Genomic DNA, 25,275 nt, shown 5'->3' with positions numbered 1-25,275 from the left:
AAAGAAAGGTTGGACAAATGGGATTGCATAAGGTTGCAGAGCTTCTGCAGGGCAAATGACATAGCTAGCAAGATCAATAAAAAGCCCACAGATTGGGAGAAAATCTTTACTAGCCATACAACGGACAAGGGTCTCATATCTAAAATATACTTGGAACTCAAAAAATTAAACCACCCAACAAATCCTCAAAGAAACAACTGCCCAATAAGTAAGTGGGCGAAAGACTTAAAGAGAAGCTTCTCTGAAGAAGAAAGAAGGATGGCCAATAGACACATGAAGAAATGTTCAACATCCCTAGCCATAAAAGAAATGCAAATCAAAACAACATTGAGATATCACCTCACTCCAGTTAGAACAGCAAAAATCAAGAACTCTAACAACAACAAATGCTGGAGGGGATGTGGACAGAAAGGAACCTTACTTCATTGTTGGTGGGAATGTAAACTTGTTCAACCACTTTGGAAAGCAGTATGGAGGTTCCTCAAAAGACTTCACATAGAACTCCCCTATGACCCAGCAATCCCACTTTTGGGCATTTACCCTAATGTTTACAAAAAAGACCACGCTAAAGCTACCAGCACAACTATGTTTATTGCAGCATTATTTACCATAGCTAAGATATGGAACCAACCCAGATGCCCCTCAGTAGATGAATGGATCAAGAAAATGTGGTATATATACACAATGGAATTCTATGCCTCCATCAGAAAGAATGACATTTCCCCATTTGTTAGGAAATGGAAAGGCTTGGAAAAAATTATATTAAGTGAAGTAAGCCAGGCCCAAAGAAACATAGGTCCCATGGTTTCCCTTATTTGCAATATCTAGTATAGGTATGAGTCAAGCGGAAAAAGTCAGATAATGTGATGTTAGGAAAACGAACCCTCAAATATGTATTTTAATGTTTTTGTTTCTTTCATGCATGTGTTTCTAACCCATTTATAAGATTATTTCTTTGTTGCTTTGTATGTCCCTCCCCAACAGTATAACCCCTGCTTTCACTATATTTGATGTCAGTATAACATGTGGAGGAGATGGGGACAAACAAGTCGTTTAAGGATTCAGGTGGACCTGTTGCAACAATGAGAAGTACAAAATGTCATGTCAAAACCAGCTTTACAATGTCGGTGTGGGGGGGGGGGGAGGGGGGTGTGGTTGGGTGGGGGGGAGGGGGGAGGCTGGGAAGGGAGGTGAAGGGTAAACAAAGGAGGAGGCTGCAATGCTTGGTAAGAAATGTATGCATTATCCTGCCCATGTAATTGTAACCCCTCTGTACAGTATGTTCTCAAATAAAATAAAATTAAAAAATAAAAATAAAAAAAAAAGATTCAGCCAGATCAATCTTCAGTCTACATTCTCACAGAAGCAAGAATTAAATTTATGTTTCAAAAGCTCTAAAAGAAAGAAAATCATTCCTTAGTGGTTATTAAGAAATGTGAAGAGCAGGAGAGAGCAGCCAAGTATAGAGTAAGAGTAAATACATATGATCAATGCATAGTCTTTATGTACATGAAAATATCATGATAAATCTCATTAATTTGAGCTCACAAAATGGATATATGATAAATAAAAAAATAATAATCTCTTTGGCTTTGTTGACTATCCAAATTTTTATATTACTATAACATGGGTCAAATGATTCAGTTAACTGAAATCATAAGTTCAAGAGATATAATATATTTTAAGTTGTACTTCTTGTTATATAAGTATTTGGTCTAGAATTTCCCTTTTAAAACCACCTTGAAATCTCTGTAGTACACTCACCATAATTTATTAACTTAGTTTTGCATCATGGTTCCTGAAAATAATAATCATTGGGCACCAAATAATTTTTTGTTGCTTGTAAAATCTCCCTATAGAAAACCATCCACTCATTCTTCTTTTAAAAACAAGACCAAGTATTATCTTTGAAAGACTCAGTTTGGATATTAGGAAATGAATGATCTTTGACATTTTCTACAAGAGATACCATGACAGATCATTTTGTGTCAACTTGGCATGATTATAATATCAAGTTATTCCAACACTAACCTGGGTTTGCTGAAGCTGTATTTTATAGTTTTGAATACTCTACATTATAATGATTGTAACTATGGGAGTTAACTAATAAAAATCAGATATCATCCAACCGATTCAAAGGCTTTAAGGGAAAAACAGGTTCCCTGAGAAAGAAGAAGTTCTCTACAAGTTTGCAGTATGAGATCATATCCGAGAGTTTCCATCCTGACAATGTTTCAGTATACTAGCCTGCTATACACATTCCTGATTTTCTAGAGTTCACAGTTATGTATACTGTTTTTTTCAGGCTTATAAATTGTGGTCTGTTTCTTTGAAGAACTTTGACTAATGTAGATTTATTATAGTAAACATTGTAATATGCATCAAACCAATACAATTTCTAGAAATAAAATAAAATGGAGTCGTGTCTAGATGCAATTATGTTCCTCAAATACTATCAAGGGTGATATAACTACATATAAACCTATGAGAAGTATTCCTGTGCATAGTGTGAGATTGTCAATTTTTAAATTCCAAAAGAAAGAGGATTCAAGTTACAATGAGATTCTAACTATATAATGACTGTAATAAAATGATGATATCTAGTGCTGGTAAGGATATGGTGAAACAAGCATTGCTGGATAGGAATACAAAACAGTATACCACTTGGAAATTATTTCAGAATTCTCAGAATGTTACACGCAGGATTACCTAGCAATTCCATTCTTAGAACTTTATCTAAATAAATGAACATATTTGCTAATAATTTACTTACCTGTGAAGGCTTCATTAAAAGTGTTCAAAGTAGTTTTATTTGTAATGAATCCTAACTAGAACCAACTCAAATGCCCACCAGCTAGTGGAAGGATAAGAAAACAGACCCATCCATGCAATGAGGGAAAACAAAAGAACTGCTGACACGAGCAAATATGTAGATGGTCTTCCAGAATATATTTTAAGTGAAAGTAGGCAGGTGGAAAAGCCTATATTGTACAGTTCATTCATAATGAATTTCTAGAAAAGGAAAATATATTAGCTCCCTACCACTTAGAATGCGAATTGGACTAGCTACAAATGAGTACAGATGAGCTTTTCAGATAATGGAATTATTTTAAAAGTGGATAAAAACAGTGATTACTTCACACTTGCATAAAGTTATGGTTGTGTTAGATGTTAGATGTTTCATATCTCAATACAACTGTAAAATACTTTGTAATTCATAATTGGTGTGGAGTGTTAGATACAACTAAGAGTAGTTTTTATGGAGACCTAACTAACATTAAGTATTTTCTAAATTTGAGCATTTGCAAACTTGCTGTTTTTCATTAGTTAAAATGAGATACAAGTGAGATGTACAGCTCATAATGAAACACATTTTTCCTTCTCCCAGAACATATGACTGGACTGTATTTCCCAGTCTCTTTTGCAGTTAGGTATGACCACATAACTGACTTAGACCCAGAATTATGTATTGGGAAATAATATTTTCTTTTAAGCTTTACTCTAAAATCTTCTACTTGCCTTTTTCTGCTGCTTTTTAGTGTTATATAAGTATATCTACTTCTAGGGTGATCTTGGAAATTATCTATTGGAGCCTACAGAATAGCTAGCATTCTGTTTTTAAAAAATTTTGTAGAGCTAATGTTTCCTCACACCAATAACCACAGCCACCGCAGCAATAGGCATGGAGTAAAGAAATACATTTCTTTTTTAAGCTACTGAAGTTTTACAGTTGGTTTGTTACAGAAAAATGATTGCTTTGGTTCTCTTCCCACAGCCACATTAATTGCTAAATAGATCAGGAATCCTATTGTATTTCTCCATTAGAAATATAATCCATTTATCAGTGTTATTTTTAAATGGCATAAGAGGACTTGTGAGTTGGCTTTTAAGATTACATATCTTTGCCATCATCTTCCAAAATACAGAGAAAATATAATGTTAAAGTAATAGTTTAGTTACAAATAAACAAAATCTGTTTATCCACTAAATATTCTATGATCAAAGAAGAACTCTAAAAATAATATAGTCCTAAAGTGCTTGCCTAGCATGCATGGAGCTCTGGGTTTGATCTCTTGCACTCTAGAAGGAAGGAAGGGGGGAAGGATGGAAGGAAGGAACGGAAGAAGGTAGGAAGGAAGGAAATGGTCTAGACAATAGACATTTCACCACTTGGAAAGAATACTGTGTTGGAAATGTAATAATAACAGTGACAGAAATTTACCTATAATAAGAGTAACTAAATTTTAAATTCAAAATACTCAAAATTTGTTATCTAAGACCTCTCAACTTAAAACACCAGTAGAAAATTCAGAGACTCTCTTAGGAAAAGAACACTTCATAAATACCTTACTCAATTTAAATATAAAAAATATAAAATATAAAAATATAAAAAATATAAAATACAACAGACACTATGAACATTAATGCTAATGCAGCTTATGCTCTTTGGGTTAGAGATAGATAAACAGACGAGAACTGCATTGATTTTATTGAAATCAATAGATGGAAGTTTCTCTAACACTAGAACTCAGACTCCTTGATTGTAAATATAGGCTTAAAATAGGAGGCCAACTTCTTGATTGTGTGTGTGTGTGTGTGTGTGTGTGTGTGTGTGTGTGTGTGTGTGTGTGTGTGTGCGCGTGTTTATGTATGTAGCATTCAAGTGGATTTTTTTTTCAGTCGCGGGGCTTGAATTCTGGGCTTGGATTCTCTGTTTGGGGGTTGTTTCTTGGCATGCTCTTCTTGTATTTCTATGTGTAGGACATCTTTAAGTATCTTTTGGAGGGTTGGTTTGGTGGAGATATATTGTTTCAATTTTTCTTTGCTGTGGAAGGTTTTTATTTGACCTTCCATTATGAAGGAGAGTTTAGCTGGGTACAGTATTCTTGGTTGAGAATTCTTTGTCTTTAGGGCATGGTATATATCATTCCAGGCTCTTTTTGCGTTCATTGTCTCTGCTGAGAAATCTAAAGTTATTCTGATTGTTTTCCCTTTATAGGTGATTGATCTTTCATCCCTGACACCTTTAAGGATCCTTTCCATGGTAGCTATTGAACCTGTACAGATTACAATATGATGGTGGGATATCCCATTCTGGTCTGGTCTATTTGGGGTTCTAAAGGATTCTTGTATATGAATAGGCCTATCTTTTTCATATTTGGGAAGTTGTCTGCTAGTATCCTGTTAAATTAATTTCCTAGACCTTTCACTTCTGTCTCTAGACTCTCCTCTACACCTATTACCCTTAAATTTGGCATTCTGTTGGTGTTTTTAAATCTTGTATAGATCTCTAATTTCTTGAATTTGTCTTGGATACTTATTTATTCTTTTTTTTTTTTTTTTTTGCTTTTTTTGCTTATGTGGTGCTGAAGAATCGAACCCAGGGCCTCATGCATGCAAGGCAAGCACTGTACCACTGAGCCACCTTCCCAGCCCTATTTATTCTTTCTCTATAATGTCTTGGCTGTGTTCAATGCCAGAGACTTGGTCTTCTGCCTGGTCTAATGTACTGTCAAACTTTCTACTTTGTGTTTCATTTCCTTTCCTTGTAATTTGTGAGATTTGATGGCTTCAAATTATTTGTTGAAGCTTTGTTTTACATTTTGGGTGGACTTCTTTACCTCCTTAATTTGGTTTTCAGTGTTCATTCTCAAGTCCTTTAGTTGATTGATTATAGTTTCATTGGACACCCTTTCTTTCTGTTAGGCTTCATTCAGCATTCCCTTTGTGGCCGCCTAAGATTCCCTCAGCTTTCTGTTTGTAGATTCCATGAAGGACTTGGACTTTTCACTGAAACTTTTACCCTGGTTTCTAGGTGAGCACTTGTTTAGCCCCCAGTTTTTCCTCTGCCATCTTCCTCTGGACCTTTCAGCATTGCTTATTTTCATTCTCTACTTACCACCCAACAAGAGAGTGATGAGTTAATTGTATTATTCAGCTTCCCATTACTATAATAATGTATATGAGATATTTAATGTATAAAGAGAAAAGAGTTATTTTGGCTTACATTTTAGAAATTCCCATCACTTGACTCTTTTGCTTTGAGAGTGCAATGGCAGCAAATTGTGGTGATTCCCATACCCAAAATGCTTATATCATGAGTCAGGAAGCAAAGTAAGAGAAAAAATTATCAACATCCCAAAAATCTCTTTAGGGATTCTCATCTCAATGATCTAAGGATCTATCACTAGGCCCCTTTCCTAAATTTCCTACTAACTCCCAATAGCGCCCACTTGGAACCAACTCTATTATAAATGAGTGTTTTGGGGTGCAAATTTTAGTCCCTACTAATTAGGATAGCAAAATAAGCTATCAAATATATCAGAAAGCATAGATTTCAACTGTTATATTCCATATTTATTATTAATCCTTCTTTCTGTATGCATTCTGTAAGTACTCATCCACAATTCAAGCTCATGAGGCAGATGACCAAATAAGATTTTGTGCATAGTATATCATTGAGAGATATAAAATATAAGGAAATGAATGCAGTTGTGTATCTAGTGAAATTCTTACAATACTGCAATGAGAATGTTCAGTTATGTGACTTTAAAAAACAATAAATTTGCTTTTCACTGATTTTTATCTTAAAAGTAAGCACTGTGAAAAAATTATATTAAGTGAAGTAAGCCAGGCCCAAAGAAATATATGCCCCACACTTTCCCTTATTTGCAATAACTAGTATATGTCTGAGATAAGTAGAAATGCTCAGATAAATTGATGTTAGGCAAAATGAACCCCAAGATTCAAATGATTTTTTTCTTTCTTGCGATTGTTTCTAACATATTTATAAGATGATTTCTTTGTTGCTTTGTATGTCCCTCACCCACGGTATAACCCTTGTTTTCACTGTATTTGGTTGGTATACTTTGTGGATTGGAAGGGAAAAAAACAATTGTTTAAATAGAGATATAGGTGGACCCATTGCAACAATGAGATGTACAAGATGTTATGTAGAAAAACGAACTTCACAACTTTGGTGGGGGGGGAGGGAGGGAGAGCTGGGAAGGGATGGGAAGGGGAAACAAAGGAGGAGGCAACAATGCTTGATAAGAAATGTACTCATTATCTTGCCCATGTAATTGTAACCCCTCTGTATGGTATTTTCAAAAAAAAAAAAAAACAAACATTATGACTGGCGTAAATGAAGTGAAGCAAAAAGTTTTATGGAACTAGTACTTAAACTCATTACTCTTCTATGTAATATTTGGGTCTGAGAATGAAAGGCTTGCTTTGCAACCCAAGTGAAAAGGAAGAACTTGTTTTAGAGTATTTCATTTAAAAATCGAGGAAAAATGTGAAATGATATACAATGCTGGGGTAGGTAAGTCAGCATTTCATCAGTTTGTATAGCTTCTATGATGAAAAATGTTTTAAGTATAAGAGCTTTGTGGTCTGATTTTAACTTCTTTTAGTCTCCTCTGCCTATACTGCATACTTGACATCATTCTCTGTTTTATAAACACCTGCTTCCATTCAAAACTAAACTCTGTCATTATCTTTTCTGGGAATTCTGAATCTGTATTTATTGTTTCCTTTGTATTTTATCAATTACTGTCAGGACAGGCATAACATCTTAAACCTCTGAAGTGTTTAATTCTCAGCAGAATGCTTGTCTCAGAACTGGCATTTAGTAACCACTTGTTGCTTGATTATACTATTCATTTCACAGACATACATTTGGAAAAATAAATTAACTGATAGGAGTAACTTCCTTATCTATATGATGACCTCTCCTACAAAAGTGGGGAGCCTCAATATGATTGTTTTGTTTTTTGAGATGGGATGAGCCAGGTTGTCCTCAAACTCTTGAGCGCAACAGATCTTCCTGCCTCATCCTGTGGAACAAGCTAGTTTGTGCCACCATACCAAGCTCACAATATGTTTTTGAGTAGAACAATGAAGTTGTAAGGAGATGATGTATATAACCATTGACAACTATTAAATTTCCTTCTTTCTAATTATTACATTTTTTTGTTTCTTTTGAGAAAGGATCTTACTGTATAGCTCAGACTTACCACTTAACTCTATCATTCTGCTTTTCAAGTCCTGTAATTAGATCTTGTGACAAAATGTCCAGCTTCACTTCTTAAATTGTAATAAAATAATTTATTGATAATCATATATTCACAAGGTAGAAATAATGTATTCTGTTAATCGCTGTAGGTCTTATAAGTAGGAGCTCACCTTCACATTAAAAGTGCTTAAGTAAAAGTTTTTTGAAGAAATGAATCAATGGTGAATTAAAAGATAAACATGTTAACATTAGACCTGATAATGTTTTTGAATGGACTCAACAATGTAATAGATACTAGGTAATTCAAAGATAGATTACATTCTCTTCATTTGAGGAGTATACACTTCAGTCAAAGGACAAAATTTGCATACAAATTACTGTCACCTAAATTAGGTTGTAAATGTGAGTACCAGAAGAAGACTAGGAATAGAGTTCAGTGAAAGAAGAAATTATTTATAATACAAGCTGTCTAACAAAGACACAATAGAGAATAAAACAATTTTCTTATTTCATTAGATTGTATTGTAATTCATTGGAATTTAATGTGAATTTGTTACTGAGGTTGGTTTTAGGAAACAATGCAACAGTGATATTCACTAGAGACTATGTTGCAAATGAACTTAGGGTGAGGATATAATTTTTAAAAGAGTCCTAATTTAACATCATCTCTTTTTAAAATTTTATTTTATTTCATTGTAAACGTGATGTACAGAGGGGTTACAATTATCTAAGTAAAGTAATGAGTATATTTCTTGTCAAACATTGTTACTTCACCTCATTTCCTCTAACTTTCCCTCCCCCAACTTCTCCCCACAAAACTGTGAAGTACATTTCCAACATAATTTCTTGTGAGTATCACTGCAGCATTGGTAAAAGGTGAAAGATTTATGCGATCTGAAAGAAACCAGAATATTCACTGTAGCATTGGTTCACCCTTTGTCTTACCATTTTGTCATTCCCCTTCTATTCCCCAAATCACACACACACACACACACACACACACACACACATATATATATGTATGTATATATATATATATATATATATATATATATATATATTTACATACAAGACACAGGTTACCAGAATTTAAAAAAAAAAAAAAAAAAACACTGACAACAAGTGATAAAGCAAAGGGAGGAGGAACAAAAGAAAAGAGAAATAACTTCACACAGTACATTAAAAAATAAGAAAAATAAAAACCCCTTTTGTTTCCATACCTTGGAGTTCATTTTGTTTAGCATCATTTTTATGGTCATATGTTATTACTATTGAGCTATTGTGATCCTCTGCTAGGACTATCACAAGCATATACTAAACATCACCTTTATAAGGAGTATTGTGAACCTTGAATTCTAATATGGAGGTAGATAGAAGAAGGAGATGGTGATATTCTAACAGATAGATATTTTATAATCAAAGCCAAAGACCTTGAACATGCTAGGCAAGTATTCTACATGCCACATGCTCAGTCCCTTATGCATACATTTTTATTCTGATACCAGAACTCAAACTCTGTATCTGACACTTTTGCTCATTGGCTGTCACTCTACCACCTGAGCAACACCTCCAACCCTTTATGTCTATTTTGAAAAGTTAAAAAGGTAAAGTTAAAAGTTAAATGACATTTATGTGCTTTTTAAAACATTTGTCGGTCGTGGGGCTTGAACTCTGGGCCTGGGCGCTGTTCCTGAGCTCTCCAGCTCAAGGCTAGCGATCTACCACTTGAGCCACAGCACCACTTCTGGTTTTCTAGTGGTTTATTGGAGATAAGAGTCTCATGGAGTTTCCTTCTCAGGCTGGCTTTGCACCGCGATCCTCAGACTTCAGCTTCCTGAGTAGCTAGGCTTACAGGTGTGAGCCACCGGTTCCCTGCTTTCTACTTTAGTGTTGAAGCAGATTCTTTTTATTCCATATTTGTAAAAGAGTCATCAGTTCTCTTCATTATTTTTTTTTTTTGGTCCAGTCATGGGGCCTGAACTCTTGGCCTGGGCACTACCCCTCAGCTCTTCAGCTCAAGGCTAGCACTCTACCATTTGAGCCACAGCGCCACTTCTGGCTTTTTTTTCTGCTTATGTGGTGCTGAGGAATCAAACCCAGGGCCTCATGCATGCAAGGCAAGCGCTCTACCACTGAGCCACCTTCCCAGCCCTCTCTTCATTATTTTTAAAACTGTTATACTGTATTGATTTACTTTCAAAATACAAAAAGTTGTCATCATTGGAAAATAGGCCATTAAGATATGATAATTATATTTGGGAAATATTGTAACTGAATAGTTCAGTGAATATTATACTAAAATTCATTCCATGTTAAAATACAAACTATATTTCTAGGTAAAAAGAGTAAATATGTGCCACAGTATTTAACTGCATATATATATATGCATATATACACACACACACATATTGTCAATAGATAACTCTTAAGAAATAATACAAAAATTTGAAGCATTGACTCCACTCTATTTTGAATAGTCTTTCAAAGATATTGTCAGCTCTTTCTATAGCTCTCTTGCCAGCTACACTTACTTGAATTTAAACCATAAAAAACTGAGGAAAAAAGCAAATTTATTTCATCATAGGATTTATACCTTAATTTGTAATCAATATTAATATCTAAGACAGATTTTATTTTTTAACTAATCCATGCCTTATTCCACTCACTCTGTGATGATAAAATACCTGAGACTGACTAATTCTTAAAAAATTAGTTTCTGCATGACTAAGGATATAGCTTTCAAGATAAAAAGAAAGCCCACAGAATAAGTAAAGATTTTTACAAACTATGCATCAGACAAGGGCCTCATATTTAAAATATATTTAGAGCTCAATATACTAAACCTTCCCAGAAAAATCCTCAAAGAAGCAACAACCCAATTAATAAGTGGGCTAAACAATTAAAGAATGGCCAATAGACACATGAAGAAATTTTCAACATCTCTGACCATAAAAGAAATTCAAATCAAAACAATATGGAAATTCAACCTCACCCAAGTTAGAATGGCCATTTTCAAGAAAACTAACAATAACATATGCTGGGATGTGGTCAAAAGGAAACACTATTACTACACTCTTGGTTGGAATGTAAACGTGTTCAACTACTCTGGAAAGCAGTATGGAGACTAAGACTAAACATAGAGCTTCCCAATGGCCTATTAATCCCATTCCTGGGCATTTAACCAATTGACCACAAACCAGGCCACACTAAAGCCACTAGCACAACCATGTTCATTGCAGTATTGTTTACCATAGCAAAGATATGGAATGAACCAGATGCTCCTCAGTGGATGAATGGCTCAAGAAAATGTGGTATACAAAATGGAAATCTATGTTTCCAGCAGAAAGAATGACATTGCTCTATTCATAAAGAAATGGAAGGACATACAAAAAATTATATTAAGGAAGTAAGCCAGATCCAAAGTAACATAGGTTGCACGGTTCCCTCATTTGTAGTAATTAGATTGTGTCTATAAATCTATAAGTAAACCCAAAATTATACTTGTTATGATTAATTAAATAAGACTCTAAAAATTCACACAGTAAGACCAAAGGAGGATATTTTTAGGAGAGGATAGCAAGGGCTCCATAACTATGTGCTTATGATCATATGAAATGATGCTTATTGAAATGAACTCCAAGAACTGGAAATAAGAGATTTTTATTGTTACTGTTTGCTGTTCTTTCTTTTTCCTTTTTTCTATTTTTTTCCTATTGTCACTATTTTTTTAAATTTCTGTTCCCTTTGTCTTGTATGTAGGTTTATCTGATGAGCAGAAGGGGAAGCACAGAAAAGGTGGAACAAAAGGTGAACTAATTCAGCAGTGTACTCCCTACACACTATATCAGAAGTGAACTGTACAACTTGAGGGGGAAGGAAGAAGGTGGATAAAATACTGACAGACCATGTGGGAATGAGTGGCACTGTTCAAAAGAAATGTATTCATTATCTGACTTATGTAACTATAAGCCCTTTGTACATCACATTTACAATTCCAGAAATTTATTGCTCACATTTCTGGAAGCTGGGAAATACAAGATTAAAGCAACTAGAGATCTAATACCTGATAAATTCTAATTCTGCTTCCTAGATAGCATTCTGGGGTTGCAACACAGTCGGCAGTAGACAGTGTGAAACTTATGTCTGCACACATCAAAGGATAAGAAATCACTCACAAGTCTCTTATGAGAACATTAATCCTGCTCAAAAAGGTAGAGTATTTATTACTTAATCTCAAACAACCCCACCTTTTAATACTATCACATTCAATATTAGGTTCTAGGCACTGCAAGGGAAATGCACATGCCTTAGTAAATTATGAGCATATTTAATTGTTTTTTGTTGGTTGTGGGGCTTGAACTCTGGGCTTGTGTGCTGTCCCTCAGCTCTTCAGGTCAAGGTTGGCACTCTACCACTTGAGCCATAGTACCACTTCTGGCTTTTTCTATTTATATGGTGCTGAGGAATCGAACCCAGGGCCTCATGTAAGCACTCTACCACTCAGCCATCTTCCCAGCCCCATGAGCATATTTGAGACATAGATAGTAATTATATACCAGTATTTATATCTTAATGGTTATGAGAGATTCCAGGAATGATACATAGGATTAGGTGACGAGATTGTTTTGTTTTCTGAGCTAGTTTTCTTTAATTTTCATAGTTACAAATAAACTCTTTTAATAGTATTCAATCTCCTTTATTCTTGGTAGCTCAACCCCTTCCTATCAGTACTCATGATAAGCTGCTGCATTGGCTCTGCGAACACATTTTTCTTCATGATACTCAACTCACAAGCCATCATGAGTAGTATAATGGCAGAGCAGCTGGACCCACTGGGTTGCTTCAATTGCTTAGGCAATACAATCTGGGCAGATTCAGGAATAGGCCCAGGACAGATTCAGGAAATTCACAGGCTCCGCAGCTCATGAACTGGATGCAACCTACTGAAAAAATCACATATTTTATCACCTGTGTAGATATCAAGATCCATCTGAACTCAGTATACTAAGTAGAAATCCAAAAATTGGTAAGCTAATGGGTCTATATATATCTGAATGCTGCAGTCAGGAACATACTGATGGAACCTTGAATTTTATTAGCACTTGTACAACTGGAATCACTAGCTAATTAGTATAATGAGAACACTGGTTAGTCACAATAAATAATGTATTTGACATCATATAGAAAAAACCAGATAAGATTCTATATGTTCAAACAAGCTGTGTTACATTGGAGACCTAAATAAAGAGCAGATCAAAGACCACAATAAATGAATGGGTCAACAAAATGTGGTATATATACACAATGGAATTCTACTCATCCATCAGGAAGAAATCATAAGGAAATGGAAAGACTTGAAAATTTTATCTTACACGAACTAAGCCAGACTCAAAGAAACATAGGTTGCATATTTTCCCTCATTTGTGGTAGCTATAATGTGCTTATAAAGCATAAGTAAACTGGGAGGTAAGCAAGAGGTCATATATGATTAACTAAAGTGTAGTGGACTCTATGGACAGCATAGATAGTATAATTCATTAAAAAGACAAGTCAAATCCCAACAAATAAGTACTAGAAAATTGGTATTTGCAAGAGGGGAGGTTGGAGGTAAGGGGAGAGGGGTAGAAGAATAAAGGAGAGAATGTAGGAAAGAATTCATTGTGCATACCACAGAATTGAAAAATATAAGGTAAGGGGTGGATTGAATGGGTGAGGATGGTTAAGTGATGACAGAGATCAAAACACATTGTATGCATAAACTACTTTGCTAAATATCAAAATATTCAATACATAACCTAAAAAATAAGAAAAGTGAACCAGGTTCTGTTGGCTCACACCTGTAGTCCTAGCTACTCAAGAGGCTGAGATCTGAAGACCACAATTTGAAGCCAACTCAGGCAGACTGTTCTTTTTTATATTATTGATATACAGAGGGGTTGCAATTACATGAATCAGGTAATGAGTAAATTCTTTTTGAATAATGTCTCCCCTTCCATCGCTTTCTCCTTGTTTTTCCCCTTTGTCCCTACCCACAAGATGTACAGTTCATTTTCCACATAGTGTCTAGTCAGTACTACTGTTATATTTGTTCACCATTGTTCCAACTTTTCTGTGCCCTCCTTTACCCTTCCAAATACTAAAAAACCAACAAACAAGGAAAATTATACTAACAAAAAAGGAAAACTAGAGAAAAACAGGAACAATGGCAACCAAAAATTGTCTCTTGTTTCATTTTCTTGGAGTTCATGTCATAGAATATTATTTTATATGATCATATGCACATAACTATTGAGACTTTGTCAAATACTCCTATGCATAACCTTCCATGGCCTTAGAGTAAATGTCTAGAGTCCCATGTAATTTATCATGTCCCAATGTGTGTACATATATGTATATATCATTCAGTGTGTTTTCTCATAGATTTATAAGCACATTCTAGTTATCACAAATGAGGGAAACCATGCAGCCTATGTTTTTTTGGTTCTGGTTTACATTTTCCAAGTCTTTCCATTTCCTTACAAATGGTGCAGTATCATTCTTTCTGATAGATGAATAGAATTTCATTGTGTACTACACTTTCTTGATCCATTCATCCACTGAGGGATATCTGGGTTGATTCCATATTTTGGCTATGGAAAACAATGCTGCAGATAATAGTTGTCGGAGACTCTTATCCCCAAGTAACCCTCAAAAACCAGAAGTGCATCTGTGACTGAAAGTAGTAGAGTGACATCCTTCAGACAAAAAGAGTTCAAGGACAGCACCCAAGCCCTGAGTTCAAGCCTCATGACAGATATAAAAAAGGAGAAGCAAGGAAAAGAAAAGAAAAGGAAAGGAAAGGAAAGAAAAGAAAAGTAAGGGGAGGGTTGTGGTGGGAGGAGTGGATGAGAATATTGAAAGGGGTGACATTGATCAATATGCAATATATTCACAAACTGCTTTGTTGAATGGCAACTCCTTTGTATAAGTACTTCAAGACAATAAAAATTAGATAAAAGTAATCTTTAGGGTAAAAAATGCCACCTCCAATAAACTGTAGTGTCTATCATACAGTCAAACCCTAAAGCCTGATTAGGTGGATATATATATATATATTTCTTCAAGAGGATAGTGTGGTTTGGCTATTTCTGCTCTTACAAAGGAAACTATCTGAAGCAATATGGAAACTCTATTGGTCTTATTAGAGTGTTTCTTATTCTGTCAGTATCACAGGAAAATCTTTCCAGTAAGTCATTTTGGCCTGTGACAACATACTAGTCCTGTACCATCTCACCATTCATGTTGCCTATCAACTGCAGCTCATTAGAAACATGTAGCTAAATATCAGGAAGAAATACTATTCTGACTTGATATTAGGCACACTAAAATGACCTAATCTAATAGCCTATCTGCAGAACTAATGCCATGGCATCTGCAGGTTTCACACTGCCTGTAACAAGACGTTTGTGGGACCTACATCTTGATAGGAGAGATCATATTCAGAGTTATAAAAATACTAAAAATTATAAAACAAATGTATCACCATGTAGTAAAAGACCGTTTAGCATGGAAGTTTTCCTCTCTCTTCTTTATGTCCACTAATAATAAAAATAGTTATGAAAGCAGCCTATATCTATAGTCATTTTTTTATCAATTTTATTGTTAAGTAGATGTACAGAGGGGTTACAGTTACATAAGTAAGGTAGTGATTACATTTCTTGTCTAACTTGTCACTCCTTCCCTCATTTTTTCCCTCTTTCCCTCTCCCCACTCCCCTCCATAAGTTTTACAGATCATTTTCAACATATTGTCTTGTGAGTATTGCTATTGTGAAGGTTCACCCTTTGTCCTTTGTCTCACCATTTTGTTGTTTCCCTTCCCTTCCCTAGTTCAGATAAATGTACGTACAATACCCAGGGTACCAAAATGAAATGCAATGACAATAGGGTACAAACTATAGGGGGAACTCCAAGACATGGACACTAGAGATTTTTCTTTGCTGTTGTTCTCTATAATCACCACATATTATCTGAAAGTATCCACAAATTGAGAGATATCATTTTCATGGCTGTGGCATGGGTCCAACTATGACCCTGCTACTAGAGTGTATTCATTTACAATAAGTAAGCAGAGGATTAAAGAAAGAAAGTAACCTAGTAAAATAAATTCAATGTGCATGCAGAAGTGAGTCAGATTTACATGACTGACAACATATCAGAGATAATGTAAAACATTAATTTTGAGGTTTCAGAATTTGCAGTCTGCAGTCATTTAGTATTATTCTTCTGTGTTTTGGAGAGGCAGAACACCATGAAAGGGAGCATATTGCAGAGCAAAGCTGATCACCTCACAGCAGCCAAGAAGCACAGAGAGGTAGAAAAACTGAAGTGCCCATGTTCTCTTCAGGAACCCAGGCTCAACCACCCAATTTCCTTCCACCAGGGCACAACTTTTAAAGTATCTGTCAGCTTCCAGGAGAACCATCAGGTGGTCAACCAACTTTTAACACATGAGACTTTAAAAGACATTTAACTTGCCAAGTATAACAAAGAACAGGTTTTGGAAGTCAGTTAACTATTGGATTCTTCTGGCCTGTGTGAATTTCATAGAGGCAAAGCTAATAGTACTAGGAGAAAGGGAGTGTTTACTCTGTAACAGACAATGTCTTAAGCATTTTTGTTAATTTATACCTTAAAACCATGTGCATGCATAATTATGATTCCTACATACATATAAGAAGAGATGAAATCACTTCTCCAGTATCACAGATCTGGATTCTAACTAATTTTGTTAACCAAAATTCATGCTTTCTACACTTTTTGTTGATTTGGAAAAGTAATGCTACACTAGAAAGAAAATAATATAGAAAGAGTATAATGGTAATGCTAGGCTCTAAATCTCCATTCTCAGAGGCAGTAAGAACATTATGAGTTTATTGTATTTTTCAGAGATTTTTCCATTTGTACACACATATATATCACTAGGATTTTAGTAAATGTCAGCTTATTCCATAGTACCTACTTTTTTCATTATTTTTCTCTTATTTTTTATAGCAGTCAGTATTTTTCTAGTATTTCTTAGAGATTTTCTCATGATTAAAAAATTCCTTCAGCTGGGAGGTGGACAGAAGGGAACCTTACTGCATTGTTGGTGGGAGTGTAAACTTGTTCAACCACTTTGGAAAGTAGTATGGAGGTTCCTCAAAAGACTCCACATAGAGCTACCCTATGACCCAGCAATCCCACTTTTGGGCATTTACCCAAATGTTTACAAACAAGACCACACTAAAGCTACCAGCACAACTATGTTTATTGCAGCAATATTTACTATAGCTAAGATATAGAACCAACCCAGATGCCCCTCAGTAGATGAATGGATCAAGAAAATGTGGTATAAGCCAGGCGCTGGTGGCTCACGCCTGTAATCCTAGCTACTCAGGAGGCTGAGATCTGAGGATCGCGGTTCAAAGCCAGCCCGGGCAGGAGAGACCATGAGACTCCTATCTCCAATAAACCACCAGAAAACCGGAAGTGGCGCTGTAGCTCAAGTGGTAGAGTGCTCGCCTTGAGCTGAAGAGCTGAGGGACAGCGCCCAGGCCCAGAGTTCAAACCCCAGGACCGACCAAAAAAAAAAAAAAAGAAAATGTGGTAAATATACACAATGGAATTCTATGCCTCCATCAGAAAGAATGACATTGCCCCATTTGTTAGGAAATGGAAAGACTTGGAAAAATTATATTAAGTGAAGTAAGCCAGGCCCAAAGAAACATAGGTCCCATGGTTTCCCTTATTTGCAATATCTAGTATATGTCTGAGTCAAGCAGAAAAGGTCAGACAAGGTGATGTTAGGGAAATGAACCTTAAGATATGTATTCAAATGATTTTTTTCTTTCATGCCATTGTTTCTAACACATTTATAAGATTATTATTTTGTTGCTTTGTATGTCCCTCCCCCACGGTATAACTCCTACTTTCACTGTATTTGATGTCGGTATTATTTTTGTGGACAGAAAGGGGAAAAACAAATCGTTTAAATAGGGATACAGGTGGACCCATTGCAACAATGAGATGTACAAGTAGTTATGTCGAAAAATGAACTTTACAACTTTGGTGGGGGGGGCTGCGGGGAGGATTGGGTGGGGGGGGCTGGGGGAGGATGGGAAGGGATGGAAAGGGGAAACAAAGGAGGAGGCTACAATGTTTGATAAGAAATGTACTCATTATCTTGCCCATCTAAATGTAACCCCTCTGTACATTATTTTCACAAAAAAAAAAAATCCTTCAGCTATCTGTCCATGAATTTAAAGAGAAAGCTACATAATAAAACCCAAAAGGTTCTGCATGATCTTAGACTGTACATTGTCCAGGCTTTTGTTACATATTATACCTTGAATCTGTCTATACTTGAACACTTTTCCTGTCATTTTTCTGTTTTCTGCTTAAAATGACTGGCTATATACAATTCTGAGGCTATAAATCTATGTCTGTGTTATCAGCTACAGGGTATTATGCATTCAGGTGTTTTGGCTCCTATAATCATCTTACAACCAACTGGAGAATGACAGGAGACTTAAAAATCTTTCTTTCTTTCTTCCTTCCTTTCTTTCTTTCTTTCTTTCTTTCTTTCTATTCCTTGGGTCTGGTCATGGGGCCTGAACTCTGGGCCTGGGCGCTGTCCCTCAGCTCTTCAGCTCAAGGCTAGCTCTCTACCACTTGAGCCACAGCGCCAGTTCCGGGTTTTTTCTTTGTGCTTATGTGGTGCTGAGGAATCAAACCCAAGGCCTCATGCATGCAAGGCAAGCACTCTACCACTGAGCCACCTTCCCATCCCCATCTATCTTTCTTTTTTTTTATTATGAAAATACTGTACACAGGGGTTACAATTACATGGGCAAGATAATGAGTACATTCTTTATCCAGCATTGTAGCCTCTTCCTTTGTTTCCCCTTCCCATCCCTTCCCATCTTCCCCCTGCTCCCTACCCAATCCTCCTTTCTGCCCCCCACCAAAGTTGTAAAGTTCGTTTTCCACATAACCATATGTACATCTCATTGTTGCAATGGGTTCACCTGTATCCCTATAAACCTTTCGTTTATAAACGATTTGTTTACAAACGATTTTGTTTATAAACGATTTGTTTTTTCCCTTCCCCTCCACAAATTATAACGCCATCAATTACAGTGAAAGCAGGGGTTATGCCGTGGGGGAGGGACAAAGTAACAAGGAAATAATCTTATAAGTGTGTTAAAAAACAATCACATGAAATAAAAAGAAAACATTTGAATGCATATCTTAGGGTTCATTTCCCTAACATCAACTTATCTGACCTTTCCTGCGTGACTCAGACATATACTAGTTATTGCAAATAAGCGAAACCATGGGAACTATGTTTCTTTGGGCCTGGCTTACTTCACTTAATAGAATTTTTTCCAAGTCTTTCCATTTCCTAACAAATGAGGCAATGTCATTTTTTTCTGATGGAGGAATAGAATTCCATTGTGTAGATATACCACATTTTCTTGATCCATTCATCTACTGAGGGGAATCCGAGTTGGTTCCATATCTTAGCTATGGTAAATAAGCTGCAATAAACATAGTAGTGCTGGTAGCTTTGGTGTGGTCTTGTTTGTGAACATTTGGGTAAATGCCCAAAAGTGGGATTGCTGGGTCATAGGGGAGCTCTATGTGGATGGAGTCTTTTGAGGAACCTCCATAATGCTTTCTAAAGTGGTTGAACAAGTTTATACTCCCACCAACAATGCAGTAAGGTTCCCTTCTGTCCACATCCCTTCCAGCATCTGTTGTTATTAGAGTTCTTGATTCTAGCCATTCTAACTGGGGTGAGGTGGTATCTCAATGTTGTTTTGATTTGCATTTCTTTTATGGCTAGGGAGGTTGAGCATTTCTTCATGTGTCTATTGGCCATCCTTCTTTCCTCTTCAGAGAAGTTTCTCTTTAAGTCTTTAGCCCCCTTATTTATTGGGCAGTTCTTTCTTTGAAGATTTGTTGTTGGGGGATTTAATTTTTTGAGTTCCAGGTATATTTTAGATATGAGACCCTTGTCTGTTGTATGGCTAGTGAAGATCTTCTCCCAATCTGTGGGCTTTCTATTGATCTTGCAATCTATGTCCTTTGCCATACAGAAGCTCTGCAATTTCATGCAATCCCATTTGTCCAACATTTCTTTGATTTGTTGTGTTTCTGGGTCTCTATTAAGAAAATTTCGGCATGTGCCAACAAGAACTAGGGTTTCTCCTATTCCATTCTGTAATGTTTTCAGGTGTCTGCTTTGACTCTGAGGTCTTTGATCCATTTGGAGTTGATTCTGGTGCAGGGTGATATATAAGGATCTAGCTTTAGTTTTCTGCAAGTAGTTAACCAATTTTGCCAGCACCATTTACTGAACAGGCTGTCTTTCTTCCATTCTATTTTTTTAGCTCCCTTATCGAAAATTAGATGGCTAAAGTCTGTAGGTTCATTTTTGGGTTTTCAATTCTATTCCATTGGTCCTGAGGTCTGTTCTTGTGCCAAAGAACTAATTCTTATTCATTATTTTACTTCCAGTGCCAGTAGAATTCTAACTGCTCAAACACATTTCTTTAAGGAAATAATATATTTTATGAAAATTTGGGGAAAGGTTACAAATAAATATGTTAAATGGGCCTTTGGAGATTAGTGTCCAGTATTTGACACAGGATTAGAAACCCAGGCTCTAGGGTCAAACTATACAGACAAATTCCATTTTTTCTGTGTGAACTTGAGAAAAGTTTTTATTTTCTTGGGGCCTTGGGTCTTCATTGAGTAAATTGGCTAATAATTACATATTCTTCAAGGGATTATAAAAAGTAAATGATGTAATGGGTATAGACAATTTAAAGAAGTATCTGGGACATGGGCAAAGTGGTTATCTCTTATTAATTTCAACAATAAAATTATATATCCTATTTTATTTTAATAGCATTAGCAAATCTCACGCATTGTCCATGGTCTTTTAAATTGCTAAAATTTTATAAGTGCAACCAAGAATGAGAAAATATATAAATTTTTTCTATATGTCAGTATTAACACATAATAATAGAAATTTGTCATAATTTACTCAGAAGTTGTCAAAAAATCAAATTTATATACTCATTCAAAACAGTATTGATCATTAAGTTAAACAAGTATTCCAGATTCATTGGTTTAGGGATACATCAACTTAATATGTATGTGTATGTGTGTGTGTGTGTGTGTGTGTGTGTGTGTGTATGTGAGAGAGAGAGAGAGAGAGAGAGCATATGTGTATGTGAATGTGTGTGTGTGTGCTCATGTACAAGGCTTGAATGTGTGTGTGTATGTGAGAGAGAGAAAGTATGTGTGTGTGAGTGTGTATGTGTGTGTTCTGGTACAAGGCTTGAATGGGTGTGTGAGAGAGAGAGAGAGTATGTGTGTGTGTGAGTGTGTGTGTGTGTTCTGGTACAAGGATTGAAGTCAAGGCCTACTGAATTCTCACTGGATTTTGCACTTTGGATGGTGCTGTACTATGTAGGCAATTCCTTCTGTCCAATAAGAGCCCAATTTACTGTACTATAAAAAGTTTTTCATTGAGTATTTTTATTCTTGAAGCTTACTTTTTTATTGCAATGGATAGGAGAATAATGAAAGGGGTAATGTTGATTGAGATTCATTACACTCATAAACTGAAACATTGAATTGAAACAGCTTTGTATAATTAAAGATAATTTTTAAAACCAAGACTTAATCATCAAAAATATCTCTTCACTGAGAATAACGTGAGAAAAATATTTCCTTGAAATATTACTATATCCTACAAAAAATTTCATCAAACAAACTTTTCAGAAAAAACATTTTCCTAGTTATCATTTATTGACCAATTGTTATTTATTGTTTGACTATGCTATGTAGTTTGTAATCATTAATACATTCAATGTTCTTTCCTCTTATAAACAACAGTCCTTCCATTTATATGTCCCTAGTATATGTTAGATTTTTAAGACACTTTTGAAAACTTTTGTGTACTTTTTATGAGAAGCATAAATATATAGGAATTTACATGACCCTGATAGGAGAACATAAAGTTAGTGCTTCCAGATCAGATTTAGAAACCTCATTTTATTCTTTATTAGTGTTTGTAATAATAAGTTAATCCTAACTTCTGCCAACAGCACTGTCATCTGGACAATACTACTTTCTGTTTTTTTAAGTATTTCAATTTTATTAAATATTTTACTGTTTTAATATCACAGTTATAGTACCTTCACATGTTATACACATAAAATTCGTGTGCAATTTTTAGAAATATCAAATTAGGTATAAGATTTTGAAGAAATTATGTAAATGTGTATATTGACTTTATTACATGTACATCAAAGAAAGCAATAATTCCGTTGTACCATTAACTTGAAATCATTTATTACATGTTTACACCAATTCTAAAGAGAACCAAGCCAATTTCTCAAAAGAAAAAAAAATTAAAAGTGATTGTCATTCTGAAACTGTCAACAGACTCAAGACCAGGTGGTCAAATGAGCTATGGTTGATTTATAATATGAAAGTTTTGAACCTATGAGAAAGCTCAGAATCTGGTATGCGTCATCTCAGGTGCTTTAATTCTCTGAGAGAATATTCCTGAGAGCAAAAGGATTTGGTGCTAATGAAATGAAACCAACAACCAAAAAAAAAAAATGTAGTTGAGCCAATTACTGAGCTGTAGATTACAAACCTTCCCTACTCTTGGTCTGGCTGCTGTTAGAGCCGAGGCACTCAAGTGTCAGGGGACATGAGCCCACCCTAGCTGGTAGGCCACAAAAAGAAATCAGTGATAATTCATTAAACATATGTGTCTCTCTGATTTAGGTTAGAGTTTGTGAGGTAAGATTTGCATTCAGAACTGTGTAGTTCATAAAGTTCTGTGGACACTGTTTTTTTTTTAACTTTGCTTTTTTTTTTTTTTTTGGCAGTCAGTGATCAAAACTGATCATCCCCAGTTGAAATTGGATTTTTAAGTGCAGAATTAGTTATTGTGAACGTTACTGCACCTTCCAAAGATTTCCTGATAACTTGGGCCAGAACAGGTTCTTGAATAACAAGACTAACCAGATGCCTCCAAGTGCTTCTACCCATAATGCTTTCTGTTTTTTATAGAGTTTAAATCATCCAAGTTTTCTCAAATGGTTTACAATACGAAACATTCCAACAATACTGTTACCAGTAAATGGTTACAGAGATGAAGATACCAAATTTCTGGCATCTTCAAAAAGAATTAAATGATGATATACATACAAGTGTAAAATGTCAAAGCAAGGAGTTTCATAGGAGAAGGTACACTGTTAAGGGAAATAATAAGCACAAGGTAGGTGGCTCAAGAGCAAACACTTGATTAAGAAATTTTCAGTTTTCTAAGGTTAAGGAGTGTGGGAGTTCAGGAATGATAATTGGCTGATATTGGGGAAATTAGGGATTATGATTTAGTGGATTTTTGGAAGGGACCTGCACACATACAATGTTGCCATCTTATGGTGTAAGTAGTTGTATGAGACACAATCCATATGCAAGGAACCTTAAGGAAGAGTTTGTTGTGCAAAGGTAAGGCTAAGTACACAAAGGGCAAGTGGCTCTGTCTGGTTTCAAAGGTCCAAATATTTTCTAACCCTAAGGAGAAGTCTTCACTACAAACTGACCACCAATTACCTTATGAAATGGCCATGGTAGCTACTAGGAAGGAGATAGAACTCATAGGTGTTTCCCAGGATATGACTTGGAGAGAGTCAGATAGAGTTTTCTTCCCCTGCAGCTAATCTGCCACAATACTTCACATCCTGCATAACCACAATTTCTCCTAAGGTGAAATTCTTGATAGGTATTATACTTATTTTTTATATTACCTAATTTTGTTTGAACAACAAAAAAGTAATATGAATTATTGCACCTAACCTTTCAAAAGCTGTAAACAACAGTCAGCAGAAAGAGAAAAAAACAATCTAGACATTCAATGAAGCCTGAGATAGAAACAAATGAGAGAGTTGCAATGAAATATTAATGTGTAGCTTAACACTGTGATCCTTCAATTAATAAATGGAAAGAGGACTGCAAAACTAATCTGTTGTGAAGAAACTCTTCTGATGGTTAGGTGATTCATTAATGTTTGTTAAAATTTTTTTCTCCTAATGGATATGCACCTTACTGGAAGCACAGACAGGGTAGAAACTTCCAGTGTGTAAGTGAAGTTGGAAAGTCTAGAGCAATAACTGTGTTCTGAGTATTTCAGTCATTTGGAATATAGTGTTATTCTTCACATAAGAAAGAAAACTCTACAGATTAATCTGACGAAAATTGTAAACATTTTAGAAAAGAAAAAACTCATCTGCTGACTGTGATCAGACACTATTTGTTTTCAGAAGAGATTGAGGTCTTAATTATGTATCCTTGGTGCTTAGCACATAATATGCCCAAAATTTATTTATTGCATAATATATAAGACGTTCTCAAATGTACATACATTTTATATGAATACAGTCACTTAAATTGTGAGATACCCAGGAACTATAGCTAGCAACCAGAGTGAAATATAGAGTACTAGATACAGAAGACTATGTGATTGTTCCAGTTGGGAGAATTGTTAATAGAAAGAAAACTGCAACGAGTGTTTGGAGAAAAAAAGGAGAGAGAGTTCATGAAATAAGATTTTAAAGCATATAAAAGAAGGTTAGAAGATCTTCAATTGAAACTTCATCCAGATCCTGATGGCAACGAACTACTATCATGTGTGTGTGTGTGTGTGTGTGTGTGTGTGTGTGTGTGTGTGTGTGTTGATTCAGGGGCTTGAACTCAGGGTCTGATGCTATCCCTGAGCTTTTGTGTTCAAGACTAGCAGACGACCATTTGAGCAACAGCTCTACTCCCAGCATATTGATAGTTAATTGGAGAAAAGAATCTTATGAACTTTCTTGCCCAAGCTGGCTTCAAGCCAGGATCATTGGATCTCAGCCTTCTGAGTAGCTATCCGGAGTAACTAGGATTACAGGCATCTGCCATCTGTGCTCAGATGAACTATCTTTTTTGGACAATGAATTGTCTTTTTATTCTCTTGCTCTGAAAACTTGCATGAAGAAATTAAACCAAAGAATGTAATAAAACTTACAGGTCTCAGGGATTTCTAAGTAAAAAAAGAATAAAATCAGATATCCACTAATATGCTCAGACATTGTAGACCTAGTGGTCCTATATCAAAAATTAAGAATGGTTTCTAAAGTGATAGGGAAAACATCCACTGTGTTTTAC

The 25,275-nt window shown here is 35.5% G+C and overlaps 1 long non-coding RNA gene across 1 annotated transcript; it reads left to right on the top strand.

The window, feature by feature from the left end:
• The first annotated feature begins 5,544 nt into the window (after positions 1-5,544).
• Positions 5,545-23,115, top strand: LOC122116403. The gene is made up of 3 exons (XR_006148955.1): positions 5,545-5,555; positions 5,915-5,920; positions 23,002-23,115. It is a non-coding gene; the product is annotated as an uncharacterized LOC122116403 (long non-coding RNA).
• Positions 23,116-25,275: the final 2,160 nt, after the last annotated feature.

Source organism: Dipodomys spectabilis, unplaced genomic scaffold (genome assembly GCF_019054845.1).
Source record: "Dipodomys spectabilis isolate Male_0828 unplaced genomic scaffold, ASM1905484v1 ptg000132l, whole genome shotgun sequence".
NCBI lineage: Eukaryota > Metazoa > Chordata > Mammalia > Rodentia > Heteromyidae > Dipodomys > Dipodomys spectabilis.
Note: the sequence above shows the minus strand (reverse complement) of the source record. Positions and strands in the feature narration are given on the sequence as shown.